General features: G+C 40.6%; 2 gene segments (V, D, J or C); both read left to right on the top strand.

Moving 5' to 3' along the window:
- Positions 1 to 999: 999 nt before the first annotated feature.
- The window catches only part of LOC309847518 (immunoglobulin lambda-1 light chain-like), a 1,783,291-nt gene continuing 1,771,925 nt past the window's right edge, over positions 1,000 to 12,365 (top strand). The window contains exons 1-2 of the V gene segment in view: positions 1,000 to 1,092; positions 1,211 to 1,537.
- Positions 1,000 to 12,365, top strand: part of LOC309847513 (immunoglobulin lambda-1 light chain-like) — a 1,777,964-nt gene continuing 1,766,598 nt past the window's right edge. Inside the window, exons 1-2 of the V gene segment in view lie at positions 1,000 to 1,092; positions 1,211 to 1,537.

Here is a 12,365-nt window from a genome sequence, read left to right as displayed (position 1 = left end):
GTTGTCATTTAGTTTAAATCAATCTTACTGAATGGAATTATGCAAAAAATAACACACATTTATTTTAAGTATGGGTTTGGCTCAGTGGTGAATAAAATATACACTATTTTGCCAGGTCTCTGTCAGAGTATCTGTATCTCTCACTCCTTAATTCCTAGAACTTCAAACATGTTTGTCCTTTGTGCTCTGATGTAAGTGCAACACACAGCCTCATATGGCAAGGCTCCTGAAGACTTATGTCTGTGTGCTTTGAAGAGAGATCCTAGGAGAAAATTATGGAGGTGGATAACTGTTGTTTTAAGCAGATGGAAAGGTTGAGGAGCAAAAGGGAACAAAGATGTTTAGTATGTAACCATTGAAGGGATGCACATGAGGGCTTCTGCCTATAAACTGGGGATGAACTCCCCATCTCCTCAAGGCTGCAGCAACCTCAGAGGATGAGGAGCTATGGAAATCAGGGAGCTGGCCAATAGGAGGAAAATCCATGAATCCTGCACAAAAGGGACCATAAGTCCATCGGGAACTATCAGTTTTTTGGTCTTGATGTTTATCTATGAGGAAGTTGTATAAGAGACAGCCTATCAGTCCTGAACCACAACGAAACCAAGGGGTAGTTGGACAGAGTAACCCTGAAGACACTTAGTAGCACCTATAGTGATCCCTGAATTAATAAGAATTGGCAAATAGGAACACTTGGCTTGGCCCTAAAGGAGGAAAGAGTGGAAAGCTTGGGGGAGACAGAAGTGTCTGCTGGGTTCTGGTCACCATTATCTCAGACAATAATGTGTCTGCGTCTAGGCACTAGGGGACACTCATGGTCTGTCATTGAGTTTCACCTGTGATTAGGAGTTCCTTTCCTGTCTACCACCCTTACTTGCTCAACTAGAGGGACCTTACCCTTGGGCAGTTAGGAGTCAGAGACCTGGGTGTTTCATTTGCATGGTTGGTCACACCCTCTCTCGGGGATTGAATAAGGGAAGAGAGATTAGGGGACGTTCTGCACAGTTGTGGGGCCTCAGAAGATAGGATCTGTGATAACCTCCGCCATGGCCTGGTATACTCTCCTCTTCACCCTCCTTGCTCACTGCACAGGTGATTGGATGTGGAGACAGGGGAAGGGGCCCTAAGAGGACCTAAGAGCAGGAAGGGCCCTGCTTCCTTCTCTTGTTTATAGACCCCAACATCACCTCTGTATTTCTTCCTCTTCCAGCATCCTGGGCCCAGTCTGTGCTGACTCAGCCATCCTCACTGTCTGGGTCTCTTGGCCAGAGAGTCACCATCTCCTGCACTGGAGGCAGCACCAACATTGGTTATGGTTATAGTGTGTACTGGTACCAACAGCATCAGGGAAAGGCCCCTAAAACAATCATCTATGGTACTAGCTCTAGACCCTCAGGGGTCCCTGAACGGTTTTCTGGCTCTAGATCTGGCAACACTGCCTCCCTCACCATCACTGGACTCAAGACTGAGGATGAAGCTGATTATTACTGCTCATCATGGGACAAGAGTCTCAGTGGTCACACAGTGCTCCGGGTCTGTGAGGAAGTGAGACCAAAACCTGCTGTTTCCCTAGCAATGGAGGTTACCTCGCAGCCTACAGTACTTGGCCATATCAGCTACTTCCTTTGTTTATTCTAATCTGTAGTCTGAGATCATCTCATGGTTTTGACCACAAAATAGTCCATATTCCTTAAAGTCAGACCCCCAGGTTTGTCTTTTGCAGGAGCATATTGTAAGATTTTCTCATATTGAGGAGAAATTCCTGGGTTCCATGGGCAGTCTGCCCTGGGGACAGATTCTGTGACTGGACAGAAACAGACACAGAAACAGACACAGAGACCAAGGGTGCCTAACTAAAGATAGAGTCCTATCCAGTTAATACACTTCCATACTACTTAATGAACATCTATTACGTGCCACACTTGACTAGCTATGCAGGATACAGGTAGACATGATAGGAAGGGTCTCCATGCCCAGGATTTACAACTTGTTGTAAAGGAAAGCTCTATCACAGGAGCATGAGTGGTGAAGTTTTTGGAGTTGGAATGGAGTACTGCAGAGGTTGACAGGGAACCCCAGAATCTGATGTTCAGTACTGACATCCTGGTTTTATACCAGTGATGAAGTAGCAGGTGGGGAGTGTGGAGATGTGACTAGATGAGGGCTGTGAATTGTGCCCTAGGCAGACTAGGAGTCTGGAGGAGGGATGGAGGAATGAGAAATATCAGGGTTCTTATGAATAGGAGGAAGCCAAGACTGAGAATGGGGATGTGGAGGAGGACAAGGTGGGATGAAGATTGGGAACATTGTGGTGAGGGGTTTCTCCAGCTGGGACAATGTGAGAACCCACCTGTGATTCAGGATGACTTTCACCTCATGTTAATAGTATTAGCCCCTACAAGGGGAATGTTTATCGGGACTCCTAGGAATGCACCTACCTACCTTCCTTCCTTCCTTCCTTCCTTCCTTTCTTTTAAATTAATTTACTTATTTTCAGCATAACAGTATCATTATTTTTTCACCACACCCAGTGCTCCATACAATCCATGCCCTCTATAATACCCAGCACCTGGTACCCCAACCTCCCACCCCCCCATCACTTCAAACTCCTCAGATTGTTTTTCAGAGTCCATAGTCTCTCGTGATTCAACTCCCCTTCCAATTTACCCCAACTCCCTTCTCCTCTCTAACTCCCCATGTCCTCAATGTTTTTGTTATGCTCCACAAATAAGTGAAACCATATGATACATGACTCTCTCTGCTTGACTTATTTCACTCAGCATCATCTCTTCCAGTCCTGTTCATGTTGCTACAAAAGTTGGGTATTCGTCCTTTCTGATAGAGGATTATACTTTATAGTGTATATGCACCACATATTCCTTATCCATTCATCCGTTGAAGGGCATCTTGGTTCTTTCCATAGTTTGGCAACCGTGGCCATTGCTGCTATAAACATTGGGGTACAGATGGCCCTTCTTTTCATGACATCTGTATCTTTGGGGTAAATGCACCTTTCTTCTTACTCTTCTCTTAACTTTGATGAAACTTCACCAGTGTCTGTTTTTTGGGAAGTATTTCCTTTATTATTCAAAACTATTTATCTGGAATAAGGTTCAATTTGACATTTGTCAAAATAACAGGTGAAAATAAAATTTAGTAGACAGCATAAAGGGAATCCATGTGTAACAAATAGCATGGAGGACATGAGGAGTTAGAAGAAGGGAGTGGGGGGAAATTGGAAGGGGAGGTGATCCATGAGAGACTATGGACTCTGAAAAACAATCTGAGGGGTTTGAAGTGGTGGGGGGGGTAGGAGGTTGGGGGAACCAGGTGGTGGGTATTAGAGAGGGCATGGATTGCATGGAGGACTGGGTATGGTACAAAAAACAATGAATACTGTTATGCTGAAAATAAATTTTAAAAAAAGGGAATTCATGCAGATATGGAGAATTCCAAAGACAGCAAGCCAACATGGCAATTATTTGACCAAAGGAGACATAGGAGTCTGAATACAACGAGGAGAAAGAGCATTAGCAGGAAGGTGAAAGGAGATGTGTGGAAAATACACTGCCCTACTATCTAGATATAGGAACCTCCGTTAATATCTTTCTTCCTGGTACAAGCAGGCAGTTTGGGGGAAGCTATAGAACTTTTTGTAAAACAGCAGAACCATGAGAGACTGTGGACTCTGAGCAACAAACTGAGGGATTTGGAGGGGATGAGGATGGAGAGTTGGGTGAACCTGCTGGTGCTATTATGGAGGGCACACATTGCATGGAATACTGGTTTTTGTGCATAAACAATGAATTCTAGAACCCTGAAAAGAAATTAAAAATATATATATATATATGTGTGTGTGTGTGTGTGTGTGTATACATATATATACATAAATATATATGTATATATACATACATTTAGATATATAAATATATATATATATATATACACATATATATATAACTCTAGTTTTTCTAGTTTTTCTCCCTCTTTGATGGATATTTGGGAATTTTCTAGTTTTTTGAGAAAAGGTTGTATTGCTGTATACTTACCTCTCAAAACTGCATTTGCTTATCATGTTTTGCTTATCATGTTTTCATTTTCTATTGTTTCCATGATATTTTTAATTTTAATTTCTAGTTGACCCATTTACTCTTTAGTATGATTTTCTTGAACTTCCAAGTGTTTGAGTTCCTTCCAAATTTTCGCTTGTGATTAAGTTCAAGTATCAAATCATTGTGGTATGAAAAATATACAGGAAATAGTTCAAGTTATTTGGTACCATGGGAGACCTGATATGTGACCCAGTATGTGATCTATTCTAGATAATGACCCATAGGAGAATAAGAATGTGGATTCTGTGGCATTAAGTTTCTATGTTTTGTATATATCTGTGAAGTCCATATGGTCCAGTGTGTCACACAAAGCCCCTGTTTCCTTGTTGATATTTTCCTTAGATGATCTCTCATTGCTCTGAATAGGCTGTTAAATCCCTTGCTATTATTGTATTAAAAATAATATATTTCATTAATTTGGCTATTAATTGGTTTATATAATTGGCTGTTCCCATGTTTTCCAAAGTGGCTGTACCAGTTTGCATTCCCTTTAACAGTAGAAGAAGGCTCCCATTTCTGCACATCCTCTCCAACATTTGTTGTTCCTGCATTGTTAATTTTGGTCATTCTAACTGGTGTAAGGTGGTATCTCAATGTGATTTTGATTTGAATTTCCATGACAGCTTTTACATGTGTCTGTTAGCCATTTGCATGCCTTCTTTGGAGAAGTGTATGTTCATGTTTCTGCCCATATTTTAACTTGATGATTTGTTATTTGAGTGTTGAGTTTGAGAAGTTCATTAAAGATCTTGGATACCAGCCCTTTGTCTGTAGTGTCATGTGCAAATACCTTCTCCTATTCCATGGGTTGCCTCTTTGTTTTGCTAACTGGTTCCTTTGCTGTGCAGGAGCTTTTTATCTTGCTGAATTCCCAAAGTTTCACTTTCACTTTTGTCTTCCTTGCCTTTGGAGCTGTGGCTTGAAAGAAGTTGCTGTGGTGATGCCAAAATGTTACTGCTGGGGCTCCTGGGTGGCTCAGTGGTTTAGGCCTCTGCCTTCGGCTCAGGTCATGATCTCAGGGTCCTGGGATCGAGCCCCGCATCGGGCTCTCAGCTCAGCGGGGAGCCTGTTTCCCCCTCTCTCTGTTTCTGCCTGCCTCTCTGCCTACTTGTGATCTCTGTCTGTCAAATAAATAAATAAAATATTTAAAAAAATGTTACTGCCTACTTGACTTATTTCGCAAAGCATAATACGCTCTAGTTCCATCCATGTTGTCGCAAATGGCAAGATTTCAAAAATACATGTTTATAAAAAATAAACAATTAAAAAAAAAAGATGTTGCTGCCTATGTTCTCCCCTAAGAATTTGATGGATTTCTGTCTCACCTTGAAGTATTTCATCCATTTTGAGTTTATCTTCATGTATGTTGTAAGAGAATGGTCAAGTTTCAGTCTTCTATACATAACTGTCCAATTTTACCAGCAGCATTTATTGAAGTGTCTGTCTTTTTATCATTGAGCATTTTCCGTGCTTTGTCGATGATTATTTGGTCATAGAGTTGAGGGTCCATACCTGGGCTCTCTATTCTGTTCCACTGATCTATGTATCTGTTTTTTGTTTTGTGTGTGGGAGGGAACATTCCCATCCTCTCTTGTTGATCACAGCTGTAACATACCTATGTATTTTAGGTTTTAACTTATATTTCAAATATTATCTCATATTTGAAAATATGCTCTTTATGAATATATGGCTCTTAGCATAAAGAATCAATACTGAATGAATTATATTACTTGTTAAACTGTAATTGAAAATATCTCAGTAATGAAACATATTATTCAATAAAATAAAAGTATCATTAACCTATAATAATGTATAATTCAAATGATATAGGTTACTAACTGTACAATTTGTTTTTTTTTAAAGATTTTATTTATTTATTTGACAGAAAGATCACAAGTAGGCAGAGAGGCAGGCAGAGAGAGAGTGGGGGAAGCAGACTCCCTGCTGAGCAGAGAACCCGATGCGGGGCACGATCCCAGGACCCTGGGATCATGACCAGAGCCGAAGGCAGAGGCTTTAACACACTGAGTCACCCAGGCACCCCATAACTGCACAATTTGATTGATCTTCCAATGAAAAGTAAATGATTTGCTGGAATATATATTTTTTCCTCCTCCAATTAATCTAAAAGTCCAAGGCAGGCTTAAAAGCTTGTGGGGTTCTCCCAAGATGTCACTAATCTCAGAGAAGATGAGGGTCTCATGAGGAGGAGGGGGAGATGCCAGAGGCTGAGGAAGGGAGTGGGAGTTAGTCAATCAGAATAGAGAGGTTGGGTATAGGGAGGTTAGTGTCATCTCCCAGGAGCCACATGTGAGGAATTAGAAAGCTGGAAGCAGAGCTCTCCTCTCAGTACTGACAGAACCACATGGTCAGAAACAAAGAGGAACATATTACTTCCTTCCTGGCACCAATCAGAAGATGCTTGGTCCTTGTGAAAGACATGTTTCAAAAATGATGTCACAAGTCCTTGAACACATAAAGAAGGTGTTTCTCAAATATAAATAGAACACCCCCCCCAAACAAACAAACAAACAACTTTAGCTTGTCTTTTTCCACCATAATTAGATGACATAGCATAGTTATTTTCCTTCTCCTGCATAGTGTCCTCCCTCAAGATGGCTCTTTTCATGGTCATCAATGCAGAACTTCCCTTTCATATTCCCTCCTGCTTCATTCCTTGTCCCTACTATTTCAAAATGAGAGAGAGAGAGAGAGAGAAAACAAAACAAAACAAAACCTCTATCATCAACCCTAAATGGGATCTATCTAATGTCTCCTAATATGGTAATAAATAAGGAACAATTACCTACAATTACGTGGTTTTCTCTACACTAAGATTGCGGACGTCCAAAACGATACTTAAAAACAATTCCCTTTAAGATAACATTAAAATGAATAACATGTTTAGGACTGAACTTAACCAAGTAGGAAAAAGACTCATAAAATGAAAACTATAAATTATTGCTGAAAAAGATTTTAAAAGTGAGAGGACACTATAACCAAATATTGTATGACTTAATATTATGAAACTACAACCAATACTATCCAAGTCCGTCTCCACATTTGGTGCCCTCCTACCATGACCTTTCTGTCCCTATCTTATCTCACAATGTATACTATTCACTCCCTGTCATTCCTTATTTGGGTGGATGGTACATATAAATCTCTCTTCACTGGAAACACATTATAGACACCGCCATGAATTCCATGGAGTTCTGAACACAACATCTTTGTTAGGGCCCAATGTGCATAGAGGAAAGGGCCAAGAGGATTTTCAGTGCAGGAGAGAGGGAAGAACACTTCAGAAGGGAAGAGAACTCCATTTGTAGTAATGTTCTATTTATATCAATTATTATACTGAGTTAATACAAAAGTAGCCTGAAAACATTAGATATACCAGAGAGTCAAATAAATAAAAATTCCAGGCTAACATTCAAGGAAAAAAATATGAACCCAGTGAAGTAGGTGAGAGCAAAATACACAATTTCCCTCATGATATTATATTGTCATAACAAACATAGGCTGAAAATTCCTTGCAGTGAGGGCTGAGGACCTGACAGGATAACCTAAAGTCAACAAGAAAACAATTGTCACACTGTAAGATGAGTCCATGAGAATTATTATGATGTGTGAACCATGTTGGTACCCCGAGAACTTTAAGTCCTTTACTTTGTTCAAGATGATTGTAGACTGGTAATGACCCCAGGCAACTAGAAGAAGCAAACTCCAATGTTAGGTAATCCTGAAATATCTTGTAATATAAGCACTGAGCAGTCCATCGTGTACTTAGCTGTTTGGAGAGCAATTTTTATTTGAAAAGAAAGAAAGAAAGAAAAAAAGAAAGGAAGAAAAGAAAATGAAAGGAAAAAAAAACACACCAAAAACCTCAGTCCCAAACACCACATCTTCTCATTCTACTGCTACCCTGGGCAGTGACATTGGCATTATCCTGTTGCCCAGTCTGGACACATTTCCAGGAGTACTGGGTGGTGTCAGAGGGGTTGGTGGACTAAGCATCTGAGTCCAGCAGAGGGCGCTTGGCATAGGTGCTCTGAGAATTGTGTTCTGGGCCAGGTCAACTAGGAAAATATACTAATTCTTGCACACTTAGCATGCAGTGTCCTCACTGAATTGTGATTCTACAACACAGGGGCCTCTGGAGCCACATGAGTGATCACCTCTGGCTCATTTTGTCACATCACCTTTCATCATCCATTCTGATGAAGTCAGTGTTCAGGATGGTGTTCAGACAGGGACAGAAAATGCTACACCTGGATGAATTTGCCTATTGAAAAAATCACCTGCAATGTTACCTGGGTATAGGACAAGAGACCCCTGGGAGGGGAAGATGTTAATGTCCACGAGGAGCAGAGCTCTGGGGCTTCTCTCTCCTGTCCTGATTCCTCCTTCTACTCCCTCATAGACAGGAAGTTCCCTTTAGGGCTGAGAGAAAAATGTAGATGGGGGTCATATGCACTGCTTGGCTCCCATCATCACACAGAATGGTCAACACCTTATTGTTTCTGTCTCCTTCTAGTCTTTAGCTCTCCTGTAGAGCCCTAAGTTCGACTATGCTACTCTATCCCTCATAAGAACTGAGTCTATGTTAGAGAAAAATAAAACTTACTTAACTACTAATCATTATTTATAAATGTTGTACATTATAAAACCTTAGTACATAAAATATATAAACACTATACAAACATATATGTTAAGTATATCATGAATTATATTATATTTTGATTCATAAATTATAGATGCTGCAATAATATGTATCACATATAATATAAAATATTTTATATTATATATAAACATATGCACTATATTATGATAGGTATTGAGTCTTATATATGTCACAAATTATATAGTATATATGTTATATGTATGTCCTTTACTTATTTAAAAGAATGGGAGGGATAATGTAGCCCAAATACATATTCTGACACTAGGAAAACAATGAAACGTAAACCAGCATGCACAGCATCCTATGAACACAGCTGATAAGTACAAGTAAATCCATGGTATACAGAGAGACATTCACCTAAACCCAGGGAGGACTGGACCTGTGAGGAGGTGACTAAAATCTCTTGATCATGTGCACGCAGACCTTGGGGAAAGCAAATAAGACCCACTGAGTCATATCAGAAGCCTTGGGAAGAGAGAGAGTTTGTGAGTTTCCAGAGGTGCTTCCCTGACACACCGTGTGACAAGAACGTGAAGTTATGGACCAAGTGGACCAGGATTCACTGATACTCTAGAGCCTGGTGAACATGTGAATCAGCCCAGTCCTCAGCAATGAAGAACACAGCCCAGAGAAAGCTTTTCCCCGGGTCCAGGAGACCAATCCAAGGGCCACTAGGGGGCGATCCTCTCTAAGGCTGGCTCAGGGATCCTTATAAATGTCAGGGAGCCTTGCTGATTACTGTGATCTCCCAATTTATTCATGATGGAATATATAGTAAATGCTTTAGCTCTCACACTGTCAGGATTTTAGTTGTTATTTCTAAATAATATGTTATTGGTAATTTACTTCTATATTTTATAGAAAGTACAGAAGATGTTATTGTGTTATTCAGATATTTCAAATATTTTCTGCAATCCATTCTTTTTCTCTATATTTTCAAATTGTCCTTATTTTCAAATTTGATGTAAAATATATTACAAACTCTTCTACCCAATATCAAAGAATCCTTTCTTTGAAGGCTTAAAATATTTGATGGGGAATCTTTGTGTAATATGAATTCAGCTCTCAAACACAATCAGAAATGCAAATAGTATACTCATGGATTACATGAAGCACACAATGTGCCAGCGATTCTTTTTTTTTTTTATTTCTTTTCAGTGTACCAGAATTCATTGTTCATGCACACATCCAGTGCTCTATGCAATATATCCCCTCCATAATGCCCACCACGAGGCTGACCCAACTTCCCACCCCCTGCCCCTTCAAAGCCCTCAGATTGTTTTTCAGAGTCCATAGTCTCTCTGGGTTCATCTGCCCCTCCAATTTCCCTCTACTCCCTTCTCCCCTCCATCTCCCCATGATTTCTGTGTTATTTCTATGCTCCAAATATGTGTCAGTGATTCTTAAATTAATATAAAATAATATTTTATTTCCCATTTTGATGAACACTGATTTTGTTGCTGAACTTAAAAGATAACTGGAGAAATGTTATCTTTCTCCTTCTCCTCAGTCCTAATACCCTCACTTGCTCTCTCCATTCCTTCTGCTCCATAGGATACTGTTCAACAAAGGGGATTTAAATGTTCCATGATGATCACACCAACTGATTCAGACACTATGTCATTTCTATTCCTGATTATGAGTCTCATGTTTTCCTAATTTATCATCTAATGATCAGAGAAATGCCCTAATTTATTGGTGAGATTATTACTTTTATTCTAAAACACTGCAGGTACTTTGAAGTGACCCATATTATTGATGGCTTCTTAGAGCAGAAGACAGCCGGTATTCTGAGCCTGACCATGCAGCTCTGCATGTGAACTCCATCACTGGTCCCCCACTGCTACTATTGGAGACAGTTTCAAGGTCTGTGTAAGTAGTGGACCATTTCCCTTCACACAGCCACATACAGCTCTGTGTTTTTCCGCTGGGTTTATGACTGGAGAAAAAAGGGCCCACTAATCTCTCACAAAGGACAGAATTAGGGATTTCAGTGGGAAGGGAAAAGTTCCAGGCATGGGGTTAGATTTGGGTTGAACTAGAACCAAGAACAGGAGGTGGAGAACACACCCATATCCTCATGCTGTTTTCAGGATTTACAGCAAAGAAACTTGATTCTGAGTTGACAAGAGTTCTGGGGAGCCCCTTTGGTGAAGGACCACACCCTGTCATTCAGTATCCCAGTCACCCTAAAGGCACTGGTTTATGTAAGTTCCCAGGATCAGCCTCTTTCATGATCTCCCTAAGGGGACATCATGGTGACACTGGATTTTGGAGAAAGAGGATGTTGTTTTCTATGAAATACATGAAAAGACCCCAGGGACACCCTACACCAGCTTAGAAGTCCAAAAGGGACATGTACAGTGAGGGTCCCCATGATGGCCAGTCTTATGCATTTTTGTGTCCTCCCTAATGGTTTACAGTAGAGCAAGAGATTCTAGACCTGTGGGGGTCACATAAAAGTAAATTCTCAGGGTGATTCTTGTCTCCCATAACAGGAGCTATCTCTCTTGATTTTAGGGAAAGATTATCAGCTTGTGGTGACCAAAGAGCCATCACTATCAGTGTCTCTAAGATAAACAGTCATACTCATTTTTGGTCCTACATCTGGACAAGTCCCTACCAGTTACTAACCTGGCTGATACTAACAGAGCCCAGACCAAGCCCCATTATCTTCCAGACAAAAGGCCATCCCTGAGGTCCCTGATCACTTCTATGGATCCATCCCTGGGAATAAAACCACCCTTAACATCATTGGGGCTCAGCCTGAGGATGAAGCTATCTCTGTATGCTCTATGTGGGTGGTGGTATTTACACAGTGGTTTAAATATATGGGAAAGTGCATCCAGAACCTCTCATGTGGTCAGAATGACTCAGCTAATAAAAGCAGGAGAGGAAGTGTTTGGGGGAAATTCACCACCATGGGAAGTGAGGATCCCTGGTCCAATTATCCTGCCCAGTGAGTGGTTCGTGGGCATGTGCTCCATCCGATTTCTCCAAGGGCGTGTTCCTCTCTCCAGTGTGACCCTTCAATACCAGGATCCCTCTCTTCCTATCTGCCTAGATTGATGGGAAGGGGACTGAAACACGATGAGACTCAGTGACTTCACTGCTCATTGTGAGATATTTCTGATTCAAATGCATCAACAAATAAGCCCTCTGAAATATATCACATTTCACCTCAAGAAGTAAGAAGGGTCTCAGATATACAATATAACCATACACCTAAAGAAGCTAGAAAAAGAATAGCAAATAAGGCCTAAACCCAGCATAGGAACGGAAAGAAAGATTAGAACAGAAATCAATGATATAGCAATTTGTATGTTGTCATTAGAGAAATGTCTGTTCATATATTCTGCCCATTTTTTGGATGTGATTGTCTGTTTTGTGTGTGTTGAGTTTGAAGAGATCTTTATAGATCCTGGCTATCAACCTTTTGTCTGTACTGTCATGTGCAAATATCTTCTCCCATTCTGTGGGTTGTTGCCTCTTTGTTTTGTGGACTGTTTCCTTTGCTGTGCAGAAGCTTTTGATCTTCATGAAGTCCCAAAAGTTCAACTTCACTTTTG

This window comes from Mustela nivalis, assembly GCF_964662115.1.
Source record: "Mustela nivalis genome assembly, chromosome: 14".
Classification (NCBI taxonomy): Eukaryota; Metazoa; Chordata; class Mammalia; order Carnivora; family Mustelidae; genus Mustela; species Mustela nivalis.
This window is presented reverse-complemented; position numbering and strand designations above follow the sequence as displayed.